This window comes from Dreissena polymorpha, chromosome 1 (assembly GCF_020536995.1).
Source record: "Dreissena polymorpha isolate Duluth1 chromosome 1, UMN_Dpol_1.0, whole genome shotgun sequence".
NCBI lineage: Eukaryota > Metazoa > Mollusca > Bivalvia > Myida > Dreissenidae > Dreissena > Dreissena polymorpha.
The window spans coordinates 163,158,777-163,181,700 of record NC_068355.1 but is presented as its reverse complement, the minus strand read 5'-3'; the positions used below and the strand labels follow the sequence as shown (position 1 = coordinate 163,181,700).

The following is a 22,924-nucleotide window of genomic DNA, read 5'->3' as shown; positions in this document are numbered from 1 at the left end:
AACATGAAATGATAAGTCATTTCCGCCATTGCGATTATTTATTTTAAGTCAATATGTTTTTGGAATCTTAAGGCACTCATTGAAAAATACATCACTACATAAATAAATATCTAGGTCAATTGTGATTCTGTCAAGCAATGATTATCATATCAATTATTATCTCCAGAGTTATTCTTTTTTTCTTGCACTTATCATAATCTAACCATCTGCATTATTTTTGCAAAACAGGTGGTTTTGCAATCTGAGCACCACAATCATCAATATTTTTGTGTGGATATAAAGATTTTATAAAAATTTAGGATTATAGAACCTTAAGTTTCATTGTGCTGTACTTGTTTAGGAGATTTGTAATACCAACTGGCTACTTCTGTTTTCAGAACTAAAAGGCACAGAAGGATTTTTTTAATATTTTGTTGAGTTCTCAGATTAATCGAGCCCAAAGCACTTCCTGCTTTAAAAACATATTTTCGAGCAACAACACATATTGATAATATACTCTTGGTTCATTAAGACATCAACAACAAGCAACATGTATGCATGAGCACATGATATAGTAAATATGATTCATATATAAATTAAGAAATGTTACAGTTGAGAAATGCATTTCTCATTGAATCACATGTTATTAAAACCATCATTTTGATTAGAAATTACACATGCAGTAACAACCAGCTGCAAACAAATTGTTTCTTACATGATTACTTATGCATGTCAAGGATAGGAAATTACACACATAAGGAATGAAATATTATCAATGTGCAGGTACAGTTGTCTTTGATTTAATCTATCTTGAATAATGCATACTTTTTTACATGAAAATCTCATTTTCCACAAAACACTAAATTAAAAGTAACAGGAAGGTGGTGAAAAATTTATTATTTCAGTTACAAAGCAATGAATTGAAAACTATCGGTTCATTCAAGTTATCTGTATAAAACATGGCATCAACTTAAAATCAGTATCAATACATGTATCACCTTAAATCCGCAGATGTTGAGTAAGATTGCCTTTTTAAACAAAAAATTATAATTGCCCTAAAATGAGTGATTTAACAATATACATAGAACTATCATGAACCATTTTCAACATTTACTTTGTTGTTCTAAAATTTTAATATATATGCAATTTCTAACTATTTATGCAGGTAAACCATGTACACACAAAATTTTAGTGCTCATCTTTACCTTTTTTTTATCCCCACGTTTTTTTTAAAGCGTGGAGACATTGTGTTTAGCTCCGCCGTCTGTCTATCTGTCCGTCCTGGACACTATTATCTCCTACACTATTAGCACTAGAACCTTGAAACTTACACACATGGTAGCTATGAGCATATATGCGACAGTGACAGCGACGGAATTTTGATCTGACCCCTGGGCCAAAAGTTATTGGGGTCAGGGTGGGGCCGGGTCAGAGATTTTCCTGCGACCGCGATTCGAAAAAGGCTCATAACTACTGTGTCCCTTCATATATTGCTTTCATATTTGGTATGTACATGTGTCTAGACGCCACCTATCCACGCGCATACAATTTTTTACCCCTTGACCTTGAACTTTGGGTCAGTTTTAAGGTTTCGAAATCTGTGACCACGATTTGAAAAAGGTTCATAACTACTGTGTCCCTTCAGATATTGCTTTCATATTTGGTATGTATGTGTATCTAGACAACACCTTTCCATCCTCACACAATTTTTTACCCCTATGACCTTGAACTTGGGGGTAGATTTCAGGTTTCGAAATCTGCGACTGCGATTCGAAAAAGGCTCATAACTACTGTGTCCCTTCAGATATTGCTTTTATATTTGGTATGCATGTGTATCTGGACAACACCTTTCCATGCTTTGACCTTGAACTTTGGGCCAGTTTTCAGGTTTTGAAATCTGTGACCGCGATTCGAAAAAGGCTCATAACTACTGTGTCCCTTCAGATATTGCTGTCATATTTGGTATGTATGTGTATCTAGACAACACCTTTCCATGCGCATACAATTTTGTACATGCTACCTTGAACTTGAGGTCAGCGTTCAGGTTTCTAAATCTGCGACCGCGATTTGAAAAAGGCTCATAACTACTGTGTCCCTTCAGATATTGTTTTAATGTTTGGTATGCATGTGTATCTGGACAACACCTTACCATGCGCATACAATTTTTGACCCCTGTGACCTTGAACTTTAGGCCAGCGTTTAGGTTTCGAAATCTGCGAACATGATTCGAAAAAGGCTCATACCTACTGTGTTCCTTCAGATATTGCTTTCATATTTGGTATGCATGTGTATCTGGACAAGACCTTTCAATGCGCATTAAAAAGTTTTGACCCCTGTGACCTAGACCTTGAACTTATGGTCCGCAGTTAGATTTCGAAATCTATTAAGAGGTTATCTACCCATTCAGAAGAAGTGCAAGCATTTTCATCAGACAAAGGAATTATTCAACAATGAAGCTTGTGTATTGAAAACATATATAGAGTTACACAGTAGTGGCGCAGAGATGTATTAAGTAGTCAATTATTTGTGTTTACTCATCTGTGAAATGGTTTAGCTCATCCATCTAATGTTTATACAAGGGATTATAAAATATTGGTGCAAAGGGACACCTGTATTTGAGAGAAGAGATAGAATGCAGTCAAGCATAAAAAGCATGAGAAACTCATGGAATAGAGCCTCAAGAATCTATAAAAGGGCTGAGACTTTCAATCTGTTCAATCACACTTTTAGACTCATTACTGAAAATCTTTCAAAATGTTCAAGTGTGAAAAATGTGACAAACAATTTAAAGCAAAAAGGACTCTTGAACAGGCACATCAAAGACACGACATGAAATTTAACATTTTCATTGTTGTGTACAAGATTGCGATAGAAAATTTCTGAGACGCTACTATTTAGTCAACCATTTAACCTCAAAACATAACTTTTCCAAAGCAGAAGCAAGAAGATTGGCAGAGCATTTTCAGCCATCTCATTCTCATGAGGATGATATGTACATAATGGACGTCAGTGAAGTTGATTCAGTATTAGATTTGTTAGGAGAGCAGGATGAGGACCAAAATCCAAGTGAATTTTACTCTTGTATTAAGGACTTCCATTTTAACATTTTCACGCCACCAGAATCAACAAAGCCTCGACTATGCATGGCCCCATTACCAACCCTAGGGCCCCTGGGTCAAACATGCGGCGTGGGGATACTCGTCGGCCTCTGCCGTGCCATTTCTAGTTTTAAATTGTAGTTGACCTTGTTTTATTTTTAAAGCCTGGTTTCAATACATCAACTATATTGTGCAATACAAACATCACACACAAAGCTATCTTGGGATGTAGGTTGTGAGACGCAGACCTCATGCAGCCATCGTTTGCAAACGCCGCATGATATCCATTTTAATGCCGTGCGGGTCTTTACAGTGGAGTGATCCAGTTGCACAGATATGTTTGCCAAACTCCATGAATCAGAAGTCCGAGTTTCACGACTAGTCTAGATAAACTGAAACATGGGCCTGTCGAAACATTGTGGGATGCTTTTTTCCTGACCAAACATTCGGCAGTCTGGAAATAAAGTAAAAGTCATTCATACATAACGTAAAAAACAACATTTGTTTGCAATAAGAAAAGCATATTTTCACTAGATTAAGTGTTCACAAAAAATACTATTTCTGAAAATATAATTGCAAGAACGATAGTTTGACAGTGAAAAGTATTCATGTTTTATGCATCATAAATATACAATCACATTAAGACACTGAAAAACAACTTTTCATACAAAATAATATAATGGAGCAAAGAGAATGCTTTATTTAATTATATGACACATTAATAAATTAAAATATGAGTAATCTTCTTGTTTAACCTAATTTTCAGGGTTATTTGACAAAAGTGGGACTTTATAACACAGTTTGAAATATCATGACCTTTATAAATTAAAAGAAAATGCAAGGCTCTAAAGACCAATGCACCAACAGAAAGGTACGATGATTATATTCTACATTCTCCCATTATTTTGTTGTATAAAAGTTAATGCAGATCTTTACTAAGCAAACTACAGCTTTGTCACAGACGTGATGTATACCCCTAAATGCCGCATTGACACAGACTATTTTGCATGCTGTCTTTACAAAACAAGAGAATTAAATTTATGGCGATTTTTTTAGAATTATAATGCCATTATCATTTATGGCCATTTCAACCTTTGAAATCTTGAATTCTTTCGCATGACATGCCGTCCAAATTTATGGCCATTTTTTTACTTTTGAACTCCAAGTGTGACCTAGACCTTGGAGTTATCGACATAATTCTTTGCATGACACATCGTCCAATGACTGTGAACAAATGTACCAGGTATTTTTAAAATCTCGCAATAAATGACATAGTAATGGCCCAGACACGATCATTTATGGCCATTTTTGACCTTTGAACTCACAGTGTGAACTTGACGTTGCAGATATCGACGTAATTCTTTCGCGCGACATACCGTCCAATAATGGTGAACAAATGTGCCATATGATTTTAAAATCTCACAATGAACAACATAGTTATGGCCCGGACAAGCTCATTTATGGCCATTTTTTACCTTTGAACTCAAAGTGTGACCTTGACCTTGGAGTTATCAACGTAATTCTTTCGCGCGACACACCGTCCAATGATGGTGAACAAATATGCCAAATGATTTTAAAATCTCTCAATGAATGACATAGTTATGGCCCAGACAAGCTCATTTATGGCCATTTTTGACATTTGAACTCAAAGTGTGACCTTGGAGTTATCGACGTTATTCTTTCGCGTGACACACCCTCCAATGATGGTAAACAAATGTGCCAAATGATTTTAAAATCTCACACTGAATGACATAGTTATTGCCCAGACAAGCTCATTTATGGCCATTTTTAATCTTTGAACTCAAAGTGTGACCTTGACCTTCGAGATATTGAAGTAATTCTTTCGCTCGACACACCGTCCCATGATGATGAACAAATTTGCCAAATGATTTTAAAATCTCACAATAAATGATAAAATTATGGCCCGGACAAGCATTTGACCCTTGAACTCCGAGTGTAACCTTGACCTTGGAGATATAGACGTACTTTTTTCACGCGACACACCGTCCCATGATGGTGAACAAATGTACCAAGTTATTTTAAAATCTAACAATAAATGACATAGTTATGGTCAGTTTCAGTTTAAAACACACTAAGTGACCCCGTGACCTAGTTTTTGACCCGGTATGACCCATATTCAAACTTGGCCTATACATCATCAAGATACAACTTGTGACCAAGTTTGGTGAAGATCGGATGAAATTTCGGGACAGACCGACAGACAGACCGACAGAGTGACTCCTATATAGTATAAAAATATATATAATACTATTATATCATATAAAGCTTATTTATTACCATCAATGCAAACACTCCACAGCTGTTTCCATCGCGCTGTTTGTTGCAAGGTGGCGCTTTGAACTCCCATTTTTCCAAGCCATCTTTCACAATTTGCGCTCGTTGACACATGAACTGGCTGCAACAAATATTTTGTTGGTAAAAATCAACGAAAATCATGTGCCTATATACTTAAGCGGTACTTTATCTATACCAAATTGTTTTGGTAATCAGTTTTCGAGCATATAAATATGTGAATCTATTAACACATTATTTGACACACATAAGTGTGAGAGATAGGACACAATAATAAATAAGAATGAACTAAGAAAGCAAGCTTAAATTAATATATAGCCTATCATTTTTAAAGTGTTGGTGGTCATTACAAGTTAATATTTAAGATAAAGATCCAAATATAGAAAACAAATAAGATTTACAAAGTTTTTTGAATATCTTGTTTGGTATATTGCCTGATGAATGATAACTGGAACTGGCCAAAAAAGCTCAATCATCCCTAAATGTGACCTTTGATCTCTTGTTAACGCATGCGCTGCAGCTTCTCTACATGGAGAACATATGTGGTAAGCTATATTAAAAATGGCATATTCAATTATCTAATCACAGTTTGGATAAGCTCAGAGACACACATAAAAATAAACATACACCAACTGCTACTGTGACTGCTATATCAAGCAGGTAATACAAAAAATGAATTACAGCTTTGAACCTTACCAGAACAAATCGAACAAGGCCTTGTTGTTACCACCCAACGAGTGGTAAATGGTTACATTCCTGGACTTAAGGTTACAGTACACTAAAGGTTATAGTACACTAATTCGGATTCCCATATGGTCCCATTATAAAACTGACAACTTTCAACGCATTTTTCTTGACGTATCAATTTTTCCGAACTTGGTATCATTTTGAAGATGGATGTGTCCTCTTCCAATAATTGCATTCAAAAACATACTGTCTCGCAACTTCTAAGAAAGTAAATCGCTGTTGAATGCACCCACCGTAGAAAAACCTGTTTTGCAAGCGTAATTTCGACAAATGCCCCACACAATAGAAAAGACACCCCCAAAAGTTCATCTTTTCAGTTAGCTTCCAATCCAAGGCATCAAAGTAATCCAGACACATACAGGATATTACAAATATCCTCAAAAGACATGTCTCACATTGTTAAATGACTTTTATTCAAGAACAGAAAAGGAACTCTTTAGATATAGGCACTACTTTTGAATGGAACACGGAGGGATACACAATGATTTAGTGTAATGTAACCTTTAAGGGAATCCAACCTTGCCCTATCTTTTTCAAACTTTCTCCACATGAGATTTGAACTATTTCTACAATGAATATGCAATTTGAGTTCATTCGGATGGGCATAAAGGCCTTAAAATGGCGATTAAAAGAGGCGACTAAATTGGCCGCAGCAGTGTCAAAATGCATGATTTTTAGTCTTAGTCACAACAGCTGATTTTTTGGCCCCAATAATTATTACGCGTAACTTTAATGGCAAAAACTGGTACCATTGCATGCAAAATTAATCAATACATCAGGAAAAGGCCCCAATAAATGTATTAATTGTGAATCAGTACACTTTTCTTCATGAAAAATGAGATTTTTTTTTTAATTTTAAGCCTTTTTTTCAATGAAAAACTCACTCATGTTTTTTAAGAAAATTATTATTATTAGCTTTAATGACAATTTAAACATTCAAACTGCAGCTTAAAGAATGAACGGAATGATGATAAGAGGCAAAATTTGCAGCTTTCAAGCCAATGCAAGCCTACAACCCAAAATTATCACTCAAAAAGGTGCTAATTGCTTCTTCGACAGCTTACGATGCGATGTGATGTTTTTTGCACATCCAGATAGTCTCTTTCCTATATAAAGGTCTTATTAGCTACATTTCATTCAGTGTTCTCTCTCAAACCCAGTGGTGATAGCTTAAGTTGTAGCAAAAATGCCCAGAGTCTCTAAGCAAAAAGCATGTTTGCTAAAGAATTCCTATGCGAAGGGTCACACTAGTGTCATGATGGGAAAGTCATTTGGGTATGAATCCTCTGTAGTTCAGCGTTCATTTGTTCGACTACCTGGGGATGACTATCAGGATCGAATTTCCTAGCTTGATGAAGTGTTGACCTTTCAGGATGTTGATGGATCGTCCTCTGCGGCCGCGGTCCAGGACACAGAGTAGGATTGAGGAGTAAACAAACCCGGAGTCAGGTAAGGTTCATCCAGACCTATTAACAAATAAAATTTATAGGCCCCTGGAACTTGGCATTATGTTCAATACTGAAATAAGGAAACATATAGAGGAGACATCATGCCATGGCTTTCTCATGATTGACACGGCAAACTCGAGGAACTGGGGACTTGGCTCTAGTGAGCGGCTAAAATGTGACTCGTGCTCGTATGTAAGCCCGTACTATAGGCTGTATGAGGAGTTGGAAACCGGCAAACGGGGCAGAAAACCTGCCAAAATCAATGTCGGCTTACAAACAGGTCTCATGACCACTCCCATATCCAATACTGGCATGAGTCGCATTCTGGCACACGCTAATATTGCCCCCCCTAATGTATCCGCGATGCATCGGGCTGCTGGTAACGTGTCTGAGGCAATGGTAGCCCTCAATGAGAAAGACATGCATGACATAAGGGATAAGATCAAGCAGGACAATAGGCTGTGTGGATTAAAGGATGGAACCAAAGTGAATGTGGAGGGTGACACTTGCTATAACAACCCACTGTTCAACTCTGGTGGACACACCCCGCTCCAAGGTGGTACGATTGCCGTTACAACCAAGTGCGAAAACAACACCCGGTCCAAAAGGATCATTGGTGTTCATGTCGCTAACAAGTTATGCATGGTTGCCAGCCGCCTTCGTAACCAAGGAATTGCAGTGGATTGTCCAAACCATGACGGAAAATGTACGGCAAACATGTCTGAGACGGACGTTATTGGGAACGAAGAAAAGTGGAACGAGCAGGTTGCCCGGAAAATTAACACAGACCTTAACATAGCCTCATTCACTGGGGATGGTGACTCCAAGGGCCACATTGGGGTTGATAAGGCTCAGGTCCAGCAAACAGTTCACTTCAAAGATTTGAGGCACTTAGGTAACTCTCTGAAGAGAGCTATCAATAAGGCTCAATTTAGCAGTGGAATGTTTGCTGGACACGCTTCGAAGCGAGCAAACTTTCAAAACAGGTTTGCTTTGTCATTCCGAGCACGATGCATGTCTGAGTTGACAAGAGCACACACAAAATACAAAGGTAATATAAAGAAAATTAAAAATCATATGCCCAAAGTAATTTCAAGTATTATTTTATGCTACAAGGGCTACTGTGGAGCATACTGCTCAAAGCATAGTTTGGCCTGTCGTGGTTCTGCTGGCGGCAAGAACAAAGCAAAGTTATATCTGCCAGAGAAATGAAGGCTCAAGATAGCAATATCTGATGAAGCTCTGCTTAAGACATCAGGGCTGGACATTAAAGGTAGTCCGACTGTCCGGGACAACCAAATTGTTAGTCCGGACAAGTAAATAAAGAAATTTGCTAGTCCGACAGGACAAGTGGTCATTATAATTGTATAACTTAGAAAAAATGCCTTTAAAGCCATTATTTCTGTGGAGATATCACTCAACTTTTCCAAGTGTATTTTGTATACATTATATCGTCGAAGCCCGAGATATTCCGATAGTTCCATGTGATACATGTACTACACTGAACTGTTCACAAGGGAAGCAACCCTTAACACTTTTTTCTTTGCCAAGATAACAAGAATATTCTCCCTTGTAAAGAATGTGCATTTTACGACACGGGTACACACCGATCTTACAGACAATTAACGTAGTGACGTCCTCCCTATGTATAGAATGATTTTTTTTTTTTAAATATCAGTTAAGTACTGTACATATACATCACTTTTAACATTTTCTGTTTGATATTGGCAACACACAACTTTTTGTCAGGTATAATGGTTTTGTATAATGTTTAAAAATCAATAATTTTGAGTTTTCCTGTTATTTTAGTCAGTTCTTTTTGTATTGAAATTGCCTACAATTATGTTTACATGTAATTTGAACGATTCAAGTCTTAATGATTTGAGCATTTTGTATAATTTCATTATTTTGCATAGTACTGAGCAGAATAAAGATATAATGGTCAGGACAAGTTGCTTTTTGGTCAGGACAAGTGAAATTATGGTCTACTCGTCCGACTGGACAAGTGGCTTCAAAAGTTAATGTCGAGCCCTGGACATGCATCCAAATTGTACTTGGCCCTGAAAGCATTGACAGTACAAGGCTTCAGACCTCAACCCAAAAGTGTGAGGCTGTCAATCGCGCTTACCAGACCGCAATGCCCAAGACAGTGACTTTCTCCCGTAACTGCACAGGCCGCATCCACAGCACAATCCTTAAGCTCCATTATGGTCTGGCTGACTCTGCAATAGTAAAATCTGAATTTACAGGTGCTCATTTGTCTAAAGGTTCTAGGGTTATTGCCTATCTTCTTAAAAGCAAACATAATGACATGCTAAAGAAGACATGTGCATTTCAGAGAAGACGTAAGGCTACCCGGTACTTGGCTAGGAAAAGGCGCTATGCTCTTCACTCTGAAATTCATTATTCTAAGGGCTTGACAGATCCAAAGCCAGATTTCAGTGACATCTCACAGCTAAATGACCACAGCTACAGCTAAATGTGCTTCATAAATAGAAAAGAAAGTTACTTTTCTGAAGAACTAGTGCTACTAACTCATCGGCTATGTTGCTCCACTGGCCGCAAGTCTGTAAATAGTGTACATATGTAAATAAGTAGTCTACTGCATGCACCGCACCCATATATCCACTGTAAATACACAACTTAGTAAGTGCTTTTACCAGAAAACAGAAATTCATGTTTAAATTAAACAATCAGGATAATGATGCCCATTTAAATCATGTCCAATGCACCAGTCAGAGCAAGACAGCCGCTGATTGTTCACTATCTGCGGCTCAAGGGACAAATGGTCAGGCCTACAACAAAGAGAACAAGAGCACCGCCTTGCGGGTGCAGACCGCTCATTTTCTTTTTAAAGGTGAAGGGACTCTCATTTTCAATCACAAAGGAGGGAGGGGTGGAGTGAAGAGGGGTGCATTGTGGGGGTGTGTGGACATTTATTACATTATCTTCCAAAAATGCGAAAAAAAAGGAAAAACAAAATCGGGGGGAGGGGGGGGGGGGCGGGTTGGGGGGGGGATTCTTGGGTGCGATGGTTGGACGGTATTTAAAACATAAAATAATAAAAATAAATATTTGTGTTTTTTTAACCGTTTAAAAAAAATAATGGGGGGGGGGGTGAGGTGGGGGGGGGTATAGTGTGAGGGTATGGTGGTAATTTGTGAGATGATCTTAAAAAAAAAAAAAAAAAAAAAAAAAAAAAATAGGGGGGGGGGGATTCGGGTGGGGGAAGTGGGGGTGGGGGGGATTCTTGGGTGCAATGGTTGGACGGTATTTCAAACATAAAATAATCAAAATAAATAGTTTTGTGTTTTAACCGTTTAAAAAAAAAAATTTGGGGAGGGGGTGGGGTGGGGGGGGGGGTATAGTGTAAGGGTGTGGTGGTCATTTGTGAGATGATCTTAAAAAAAAAAAAAAAAAAAAAAAAAAAAGGGTGGGGGGGAGGGCACGGGCGATACGGGCGATGGTTTGGGTGGAGTCTATTGTTGTGGTATGTCAGGTAAGAGTAGTTTTGTCAAAGTATCAATCAAATCTAATCATAAATAAAGAAGTTATGGCAATTTTAGCAAAATTTAATAATTTGATCTTGAGAGTCAAGGTCATTAAAAGGTCAAGGTAAAATTCAACTTGCCAGGTACAGTAACCTCATGATGGCATGAAAGTATTTGAAGTTTGAAAGCAATAGCCTTGATACTTAAGAAGTAAAGTGGACCGAAACATAAAATTTAACCATATATTCAAAGTATCTAAGTCAAAAAAGGGCCATAATTCCGTAAAAATAACATCCAGAGTTATGCAACTTGTCCTTTTACTGTACCCTTATGATAGTTTGCGAGTGTTCCAAGTATGAAAGCAATATCTATGATACTTTAGGGGTAAAGTGGACCAAAACACAAAACTTAACCAAACTTTCAATTTTCTAAGTATAAAGGGCCCATAATTCCGTCCAAATGCCAGTCAGAGTTACATAACTTTGCCTGCACAGTCCCCTTACGATAGTTAATAAGTGTTGCAAGTATGAAAGCAATAGCTTTGATACTTTCTGAATAAAGTGGACCTAAACACAAAACATAACCAAATTTTCAATTTTCTAAGTATAAAAAGGGCACATAAGTCTGTCAAAATGCCAGTCAGAGTTACATTACTTTGCCTGCACAGTCCCCTTATGATAGTTAGTAAGTGTTGCAAGTATGAAAGCAATAGCTTTGATACATAAGGAATAAAATGGACCTAAACACAAAACTTAACCAAAATTTTCAATTTTCTAAGTATAAAAAGGGCACATAATTCTGTCAAAATGCACGCCAGAGTTATCTAACTTTGCCTGCCCAATCCCCTCATGATAGAAAGTAAGTGTACCAAGTTTGAATGCAAAAGCATTGATACTTTCTGAAAAAAGTGGACCTAAACGCAAAACTTAACCAAAATTTTCAATTTTCTAAGTATAGGAAGGGCACATAATTCAGTCAAAATGCACGCCAGAGTTATCTAACTTTGCCTGCCCAGTCCCCTCATGATAGTAAGTAAGTGTACCAAGTTTGAATGCAATAGCATTGATACTTTCTGAGAAAAGTGGACCTAAACGCAAAACTTAACCGGACGCCGACGCCAAGGTGATGACAATAGCTCATAATTTTTTTTTCAAAAAATAGATGAGCTAAAAATGGCATAAATGAGATACATGCATGTCATTTGGCATATATGGCATCTTGTGTTCCACCTGAAACATCAATCTATGGACATAATAATATTTACTAACAAGATCAGTTGGAAATTTAACCCTTATCCTTCCATACCGAGTCCCCTTCCCATCCCGAACAGTCCCAAACCACCTAAAACACCCCTTTGAACCAAAATATTGGCATCTTTCATCTATTCTTGCACCCAAATCATCCAAAAAATCATTAAAACTCATTTTCTACTTATCTTGTCTGCAGACGAATCTCTGTGACCTTGACATTGCAGTAAAAGTGCTTTTTAAAGGTTATATTACACTAATTCGGATTCCCATAGGGTCCCATTATAAATCTGACAACTTTCAACGCATTTTTCTTGTCTTTCCGACATATCAATTTTTCCGAACCTGGTATCATTTTGAAGATGGATGTGTCCTCTTCCAATAATTGCATTCAAAAACATACCGTCTCGCAACTTCTAAGAAAGTAAATCGCTGTTGAATGCACCCACCGAAGAAAAACCTGTTTTGCAAGCCTAATTTCGACAAATGCCCCACACAATAGAAAAGACACCCCAAGAGTTCATCTTTTCAGTTAGCTTCCAATCCAAGGCATCAAAGTACTCCAGACATATACAGGATATTACAAATATCCACAAAAGACATGTCTCACATTGTTAAATGGCTTTTATTCAAGAAGAGAAAAGGAACTGTTTAGTAATAGGCACTACTTTTGAATGGACCACGGAGGGAAACACAATGATTTAGTGTAATGTAACCTAAATAACCGTTTCATGAAGCTGTACTCTCTAAAAAAAATACCATAGTTGACAGGAAGGCATATTTTACACTTTTATCTAGTATTCGGGTGTTACCTTTCGGAGATAATGGTAAGGCATGAATAGGTGTTCACTACTGAATCCCTGAAATATGATAAACTTGAAGACTATAGTAAACCATCACACTGAAAAAGGTTACACTCCACTAAGAAACGGCCGAAAAAAAAGTTGCAAAAACAGTCGATTTTGATTTGTGTCAAGTTCTTTCTTGTATTGTACATGACCTATCTTTTTTATTGCATAAATCGATTTCGCTTAGAATGGCCTTTAAGAAAAGGTATGGTTATCGGGGTCTCTATGTGCAAAATGTTGCATTTATTTTGGCCTAAAGTTGTCGCTTTCACATTGAATTATATAGGGAAACTATTTAGTGTATTCTGACCTTAACACTTGCAACCAGCAAAACCCAGTGATTGTTGCCTTTAGATTGTGGCAGCATAAGTAGATCAAACATATTGAAGTCCACCTACAAAATGTGAAATTATGATGTACCTTAAACAATGTATACATTACTAAACAGTGAGAAATTTGCTCAAATTACTTCAACCAAGTATAGTGGCATGCTAGAATTAAGTACAGTTTAAGTTAACAATAAAACAAAAGATTGTCAGCAGGCAATATGGTACTCCTTGAACAACTTTGTAGAGGTCATCATTTGCAAAGGACATGTAGAATTTATGAAGAACCACCACTTTAACATAAAAATTCATGTTATGTAAAACAAAGACTTTGGCATTCATATCTCACAGACATATCAAGTCATTACCACTGCCACCTTCATCAACATAATTATTGGACACATAAAGAGTTGTTCTGACAAATCTCACAGGCACTAATAATCATGTTATCAAGAGAAAGACAAGTCATCACCTACACCACCTTTATCATCATCATTATTGCATACATACAATTGGTCTGACAAATCTCACGGGATGTAATTAGCAATGTATTCATGAAAAAGGCAAGTAACCGCCACTACCACCTTCATCATAATCATTTTTGCATACAGAGAGTTGGTCTGACAAATCTCACAGGCACTTATAATCATGTAATCAAGAGAAAGATAAGAGTCTGGGGGGGGGGGGTGAGAGGGGGGTTTAATGTGGGGTGGGGTAACTTATAAGACGATCTTTCAAAAATAAAAAAAGAATTAAAAAAAAAATGGGGGGGGGGGGGGGAAGGGGGGGTTGTCAGGGGGGTATAATGTGGGGTGTGGTTATTTATTAGATAAATTTTTAAAAAATAAAAAAAGGAAAAACAAAATTTTTTTAGGGGGGGGGCGGGAGGGGGGGGGGGGGCAGGGATTCTGGGTTGGGGCGTGGGGTATTGTTTGGGTGGAATCCATTGCGGTATTAAGGTAAATGTTGTTTTGTCAAAGTATTAATAAAATCTGATCATAAATAAAGATGTTATGGCAATTTAACTAAAATTTACTCTTGACCTTCAAAGTCAAGGTCATTCAAAGGTCAAGGTCAAATTGAACTTGGCAGGTACAGTACCCTCATGATAGTAAGAAAATATTTGAAGTTTGAAAGCAATAGCTTTGATACTTTAGAAGTCAAGTGGATCTAAACACAAAATTTAACAAAAATATTCAGTTACTAAGACAAAAAAGGGCCATAATTCCTACAAAATGCTTGATACAGTTGTCTGCTCTTGTTTATAGATTGGGGTCATGTTGGTAAAGAAGTTTGCAATATATGAAAGCAATATGTCAAGGGACATTGAAAATAGTTGAGGTGGTACGCAAACTTTAACATAGATTTATCAATAATATGCATATTATTTCTAAGTGAAAAAAGGGCCATAATTCTTACAAAATGCTTGATACAGTTGTCTGCTCTTGCTTATAGGTTGGGTCCATGTTGGTAAAGAAGTATGCAATATATGAAAACAATATGTCAAGGGACATTGAAAATATTTGGGGTGGTACGCAAACTTAAACATAGATTTATCAATAATATGCATATTCTAAATGGAAAAAGGGCCATAATTATTACAAAATGCTTGAAAGAGTTGTCTGCTCTTGTTTATAGGTTGGGGTCATGTTGGTGAAGAAGTATGCATAATATGAAAGCAATATGTCAAGGGACATTGAAAATATTTGGGGTGGTACGCAAACTTTAACATTTGCACGCTCACGCTAACGGGAACACTAACGCCGACGCCGTGGTGAGTAGGATTGCTCCACTATATATATTTCATATATAATAGTCGAACTTCAAAATAAGACAAGAGGGCCTGAAAGGCCCAAAGTTGCTCACCTGAGATAACAAGGTATTATTGGGACAAATCTATTGACTAAGTTTCATGATGATCGGAAAATAAATGTGGCCTGTAGAGTGTTAACAAGGTTTAACTATAAAGCCATATAAGGAAAAATGCCCCGCCCCCTGGCAGCCATGTTTTTCAACCAAACGGCATCATTTTTGAACTCGTCCAAGATATTATCAGGATGAATCTTCTTACCAAGTTTCATGAAGATCGGACAGTAAATGTGGCCTCTAGAGTGTTAACAAGATTTTACTATAGCCATATAAGGAAAAATGCCCCTCCCCTAAATGGAAGCCATGTTTTTCAAGCAAACATAATTATTTTCGAACTCATCCAAGAGACCAATTTTCTGACCACATTTCATGAAGATTGGAAATAAATGTGGCCTCTAGAATGTTAACAAGATTTTACTATAGCCATAATATAGCCATATAAGGAAAAATGCCCCGCCCCCTGGTGGCCATGTTTTTAAAGCAACCAAAACCATTTACAAACTAAATAAAGATATAATTGAGACTAATCTTCTGACCAAGTTTATTACGTTGTAAATTATTTTTATGAGTTTGCCTCAGGTACTCTTTTTTGTACTAGCTCTACACATAAAGAATCCTTATAGCATTACCATATTTAGTAACGTTTAAAACTGAAATTTTAAGTGTAACTATCATTTTTAAAGCGCACATCTTACCCTCAAGTCGCTTTTGGCATACCAAGCTGTGGTACCCTTTGTATGACTCTGGTGTTTTACAATACAAATTAAAAATACTTACTTTCATCAAAATACTGTTCATTTTTAAGCTCTTGATAAATTTCTAAGCAGCACACTATTTGCACCAGGAAGCCATTTCTGGTACAATGCATAAGTTTACGAACTTAAATAAATTTACACATATATAGTAACTTGCAACAAGTTATTTCGAAAGTGCGTTTCTAGACGTAGTTGCTAAGATCAAACATCCTTAAAATAGAGTTCTCTAGGTGTGAACCATATACTAGTTTTGTGATTACACGTTCGATGCATAGAAAAAATTGACAACGAATTGAGAAAAAATGTAATGTAGGGTTATTTTCAGCGATATAACCTTTCGTAGAATCGACCCAGTTCAAATCCACTATTTCATCAATAGCGCTATGTAGTATATTTTTACATTACTGCAGTGAGCAGTCATAGTTAATGTTCCCCATTAAATATGTCAAATTTAAGTTTGACTAAATAACTGCAAACACGAAATAAGAATTGCCTTAATGCGTAAAATCGCAATTTACCGGTAATATAAAAATGCTACTGTTGCTATTGCGTTAAATACTAAAGCAACGATTGCAAAATGCGTTGACCGTACCTCCATAAATGCGTTGAAATGTTTCTTTGATGTGGCTACTTGAAAGCACGGAGTTACAGTTAGCAATGTTAGAAATATATCCACTTGGTTCATATACTTATAACTGATACGATTTGTTTCTTCAGTCAAGTGCGACCAATTTAGTGACTTGTTAAACCCAAGGAACACCGGAACGGGCGCTTCTATGGCGTCCAGAAAAGCAGAACGCCGATGTGCGCGCCGTGCAGTCTACAGGATCGCTGTGGGTGCGCCATGCTATCGCCTCTAATGTCCATCAGAGCGATCATTTTAAACATTCAAAGAAATCGACGCGGACCGCTGTTGGTGAGCGCGGTGAAGCCGCACCGTGATGTGTTGTCCGAACGCTGCAGATGTGGGTGGTTTTTGCATTGTATTTGGCTTATTTTACGGCTGCGCAATAGGGCTATGAGCCGAAAGTTTGCTAGTGGAGAGAATCAGGCTTCATTACAGCCTCATGATTTAACTGTGATGGTGCTAGGCCCAATGGCAGAAGTCATGTAATATTGGCCGCTAGTGAAAGAATATGTTTTCTTGTCTCGTCTGTCCTTGAACCTGTCTCAGTATGAACCTACGTCTGTAAATATGTATTTTCAAAGGAACTGATTGGACCATGTTAACGCTTTTAAATTGATTAAATGAGAAAATAACATCACAACCCTGAAAATTTAAGCGCTTTCGTATCCCGTCATAAAACTAATTACGTTTATGTTAAAGACACACGTCATCAAGAATGACAAAACTTGAAAGCAATATCGAGTCGGGTGCGCTTATCCTTGTTGCATAACCGTATTGCGTATTGAGTAACCACTAAAACCGAGCTTGCCATTTGTAAGGCTAACGCTCTTTGGCAAACTGTGCTGTGGTACCCTTTGTTGCGACTTGACCTATTTTATTCGCAATACATCTTGTAAAAGTAATTCATTTTAACAATATCTTTGTTTTTAAGCTCAAAATAAATTTATAAGCAGCAGTGATTTACGTCAGAGCCACAATCTGGCGTATGATAGTTTGTACATGAGACTGAGTATCAAAGTCAATCAGTACAAAAACAAAAACAAGAAAATGTACGGTGGTTAGTTTATTAATAACTCCATGGCATTTTTTTTCACAGCAGTTAAGTTAAAGCAAAAACAAATAACAAAAACTACAAACTGTCATTTATTTATGTATGATTGACAACGTTTCACAGAGACTTACATTTTCTACTGTATGCTTCATAAACAAAAATATGGGCCTTGTTCTGAGAAAACTGGGCTTAATGAATGTGTGTAAAGTGTCATCCCAGATTAGCCTGTGCAGTCTGCACAGGCTAATCAAGGACGACACTTTCTGCTTTTATGGTATGTTTAGTTTCAAGGAAGTCCCTCCTTACCGAAAATCAAGTTTTGGCGGAAAGTGTTGTCCCTGATTAGCCTGTGCGGACTGCACAGGCTAATCTGGGATGACACTTTAGGCTTATGCATTAAGCCCAGTTTTCCCAGAACAAGGCTCATATAATCAATAATGTAGTACTGTTTATTGTTAATGCATATTAATATGGAAAAATTTACAAGAGCTTTTGACGTGTTCTTTAATTTAGAGATAACAATATAAACAAGAGATGTGTTCGTCAGAAACACAGTATGCCCCCTATTGCGCCGCTTTGAAATTATTTTTTTTGACCTTTGACATTGAAGGATGACCTTGACCTTGAACTTCCACCACTCAAAATGTGCAGCTTCATGAGAACGCCGCTTTGAATTTATTAATTTTTTGACCTTTGACCTTGAAGGATGACCTTGACCTTGATGGATGACCTTGACCTTGAACTTCCACCACTCACAATGTGCAGCTTCATTAGAACGCTGCTTTGATTTTTTTTTTAACTTTGACCTTGAAGGATGACCTTGACCTTGACCGATGACCTTGAACTTCCTCCACTCACAATGTGCAGCTGCATAGGAACGCCGCTTTGAAATGTTAAATTTTTTTTTTGAAGATTGGACTAAACATTTGACTTTAAGAGTGCTAACAAAGTTTTACTATAGCCATATAAGAAAAAAAGCCCTGCACCCTGGTGGCCATAGTTTTCGACGAACCATTTTTTTTAACTCAGCCGAGTTTTCATTAGAACAACTTTAACCATAAGTGAAAAATGCCCCACCCCCTGGCGGCCATGTTTTTCAACAGACCAGAACCATTTTTGAAATCATCCATGATATCATAAGCACAATTGTTCTGACCAAATTTCATGAAGATTTGACTATTAACATGACTTCTAGAGTGTTAACAAGGTTTTACTATAGCCATAAAAGGAAAAAGGCCCCGTACGCTGGAGGCCATGTTTTTCAACCAACCGGAACCTTTTTGAAACTCAGCTGAAATATAATTAGAACAAAATTAATGTTCTGACCAAGTTTCATGGAGATTGGACTAAAACTGTAAGAGCTTTTTTTCTGTTAAACATTAAGCTAAGAGTTTAAGACCTGTTTTACTGTTTATATACGTCACCGATTTTAAAGAAATAATGAAACAACGCTAAAAAGCTGCAGTTTACTTAGCTGGAAAGAATATCACTTTTGTCGTTTGACGTGTTAATAATGACATCATTAGCACGCGCGCTTAATATTTGTAAAAAATGTTTTTTGCTGTTTGTGTTGCATTTTGGGTTTAAAATATATTACATTTTGGTATCAAATTGTTGTTTTTGTTAAATCTGATTTGATTTTACTAAAAATGATTACTTTGTAGTTGATTCCTAGTAATATGACAATCCTCCACACTTGACTGATATAAGAACTTCCTGTGGATCATGATATAAAACAAGAGGCCCCAAAGGGCCCTGGGTCGCTCACCTGAGAGACTTAGATGGAAAGAAACAAAGATTAAAACTCTTCAGCAAATATTTCAAATTATTAGTATGACAAGACTGACTTTAAAAATAAGGTGTTCCAAAGTATTCACAATCGGCCTATATAGAAAATTACCCCACCCACCCTGGCAGCCATGTTTTTAATACCCAGATTTAAAAAAAAATATATATATAAGGAAAATGCTTTTATCAAACATATAGAGAAAACTGCCCCATCCCCTGGCGGCAATGTTTTTCCACTGAACACGACCATTTTCAAACTCATCCGACCTATCAATAAAACCAATGTTTTGACCAAGTTTCATGATGATTGGCCAAACCATGTGACTTTTGTGACTTTTCGAGTGTTCACAGGCTTTTTCAGTATATAAATATAAGGAAAATGACCCCCCCCCCCCCCCCCCACTGCGGTCATGTTACTAGATGGATCAAAACCATTTTTGAACTCAACCGTCGTATCCAGGAAACAAGGGTTGCTAACGTTGTTTTGTGAAAAGAAGAGGTTTGCTGTTTCGGCAGATATATACATATATGCATTATCAGTAGTTTTGTGTGCGTGTGTTTAAATGTTTTAAAATAGACATTTGTTACCCGTTGCGACAAAGCTTAAATTATTTTGGATTAAAGTAATATGAGGACAGTAATTTAATAATGAGCATCAGCAAAAGAAAATGGAAGTACATTTTTCAACAAATTGTTGTCCAAATTTGAGATCATGAGATAAGCATCTCAACATCTTTTAGGGGATGACTGTTTACAATCTGTTTAGCAAGAACACTTTTAGATACTGAACACAAATGTATTGTGTTTTTATAAAATAATTTTTGCATGATTAAATAAAATATGTTGAATTGTTTTCATATATCAAAGTCAGTTATAAACAAGGGCTGTTTGTAAAACATGCATGCCCCCCCCCCCCCCCCCCCGTATATGGGCTATAGGTTGTAGTAGCAGCCATTGTGTGAATACGTTTTTTGTCACTGTGAACGGTGGTGGTGGTGGTGTAGAAGTGGTAGTAGTAGTAGTAGTAGTAGTAGTAGTAGTAGAAGTAGTAGTAGTAGTAGTAGTAGTAGTAGTAGTAGTAGTAGTAGTAGTATTAGTAGTAGTAGTAAAAGTAGTAGTAGTAGTAGCAGTAGTAGTAGAAGTAGTAATAGTTGACATGGTAGAATAAGTGGTGGTGGTGGTGGTGGTGGTGGTGGTGGTGGTGGTGGTGGTGGTGGTGGTGGTGGTGGTGGTGGTGGTGGTGTAGTAGTAGTAGTAGTAGTAGTAGTAGTAGTAGTAGCAGTAGCAGTAGCAGCAGCAGTAGCAGCATTACAATACCAATACTTAAGAATGATCAAATTGGAAAAGGTTACCTAGCACTGGCAGTAAATATGGGGCTCATTTACAGGTCAGATTTGGAATCTGAGCTGTAAAATGAGATTTTGAATGAATTAAAGGGAGGCAAATCTGTAATAAAAAGAACATGCATAAACCGTAGTTGTTTCCTTTGTTTGAACCATGCTAAATCCTTAAAATGCCTATTTCCAGTAATTGTGACCTTCACCTGTGACCTTGACCTTTGACCTAGTGACCTCAAAATCAATAGGGGTCATCTGCGAGTCATGATCAATGTACCTATGAAGTTTCATGATCCTAGCCCCAAGCGTTCTTGAGTTATCATCCGGAAACCACCTGGTGGACGGACGGACGGACCGACCGACCGACATGAGCAAAGCAATATACCCCCTCTTCTTCAAAGGGGGGCATAAAAAGTAAATGAGTATGAGAATATGTACAGCTACTAGAAATTAAATACTGATCTTTTATAGTACAACACGTCACTTGATCTTTCTTATAGTTATAAAAGTGTGCAAATATAGAAGTAAACACACACAAGACATTTGAAAACGTATCATATCAAAACAACTATCAAACTATTTGTAATTTAAATGCTAAAAAAATCTGTATCATAAATATATTATTTTTGCAAAAACAAATGCAAATCAACTTTTCTTCAAACAGTTGTTTGTGCTTCTTAAAAGATGTGATAAGTTGTTGTTTTTTTACTACCAAATTGTTCACATTTTTGACAAAGTGTTTTTAAACAACTGGAACAATTTGAGGACTTACCTTGCATTGATTTTTCCAATTGAAACAACAATAAAACCTGCTAAAATAAAAAATCTTTCATAATCACACACAAACTACTGACTAACTGAAAATTGTAGGGGTAAAACATTTCAAGTTGTAATGTCTTATGTATCTTATGAATGGTTTCCATCTGACATCAACACAAAGGTCTTTGATGAAAGTGACCAGTTAATGTGGGTCAATTTCCAGGAGTGTTACACAATTACCACCTGGCAACAATGCAGGACACAGGTAAAAATGAGTTTTATAGAGAGTAGTCTAGGATAAGTGAATGAAAAGTCAAATAAGATTCATATGTAACACTTCTTGTTCTTCAAAGCCATATAAGGAATACTGCCCCGCCCCCTGGTGGCCATGTTTTTCAATGGACCAGAACCATTTTTGAACTCAACCAACATATCATTATGACAAACATTTTGACAAAGTTACATGAAGATTGGGCATCAAATGTGACTTCTACAGTGTTCACAAGGTTTTTCTTTTTTTGACCTAGTGACCTAGTTTTTGACCCAGCATGACCCAGTTTCAAACTCGATCGAGGTATCATTGGGACAAATGTTCTCATCAAGTTTCATGAAGATCGGACAATAAATGTGGCCTCTATAGTGTTCACAAGGCAAATGATGACGACGGACGCACGACGGACAAAAGGTGATCACAATAGCTCACCATGAGCACGTTGTGCTCAGGTGAGCTAAAAATATATCATGCAACGTTTTATCAGGCAGATATCAATGTGGTGGTATGATAAATTCTAATACACTGTGCTTTATGACTAAAATATCAGTAAATTACACATAGTTTGCATAGCATCTTGTTGAGATTTTTTCAAATCATATTATAAGTTAACAAATTGAATCTCAGCTCAGATATCCTTAGTTTGACCTATTGACAATTTTTCGACTCTTTTAATGCGATCTGATCACAAGAAAAATCTGATTATTGAAAATTAAACATGTCCATTTTAGTGAAATAAGGGCTACACAGACCTAAAAATTGTCCTAAATTTAAAAAAAACCATTCGCTTTTTCAACACAGGTTTCAAGGTTATATGAAAACATACTTTTATTCATATTTCCTGGTTTAGCATATGAAATAAGTACACTGAATACAAACAAAAAAGAAAAATTAAGAGTATTATATCAAGATTTCTTTGTCCATTATAGAAAGGCATTACAGAAATAATACCAGTACATGTTTGTTTCT

General features: G+C 36.9%; 1 long non-coding RNA gene across 1 annotated transcript in view; it reads right to left on the bottom strand.

Annotated features, from left to right (window-relative positions):
* Positions 1-857: 857 nt before the first annotated feature.
* The window catches only part of LOC127858768 (uncharacterized), a 38,297-nt gene continuing 16,230 nt past the window's right edge, over positions 858-22,924 (bottom strand). The window contains exons 2-5 of the long non-coding RNA XR_008039047.1: positions 9,714-9,807; positions 7,454-7,603; positions 5,376-5,493; positions 858-3,531 (exon numbers count right to left, since the gene is read on the bottom strand). This is a non-coding gene — a long non-coding RNA (uncharacterized LOC127858768). The remainder of the gene's footprint in view (positions 3,532-5,375; positions 5,494-7,453; positions 7,604-9,713; positions 9,808-22,924) is intronic.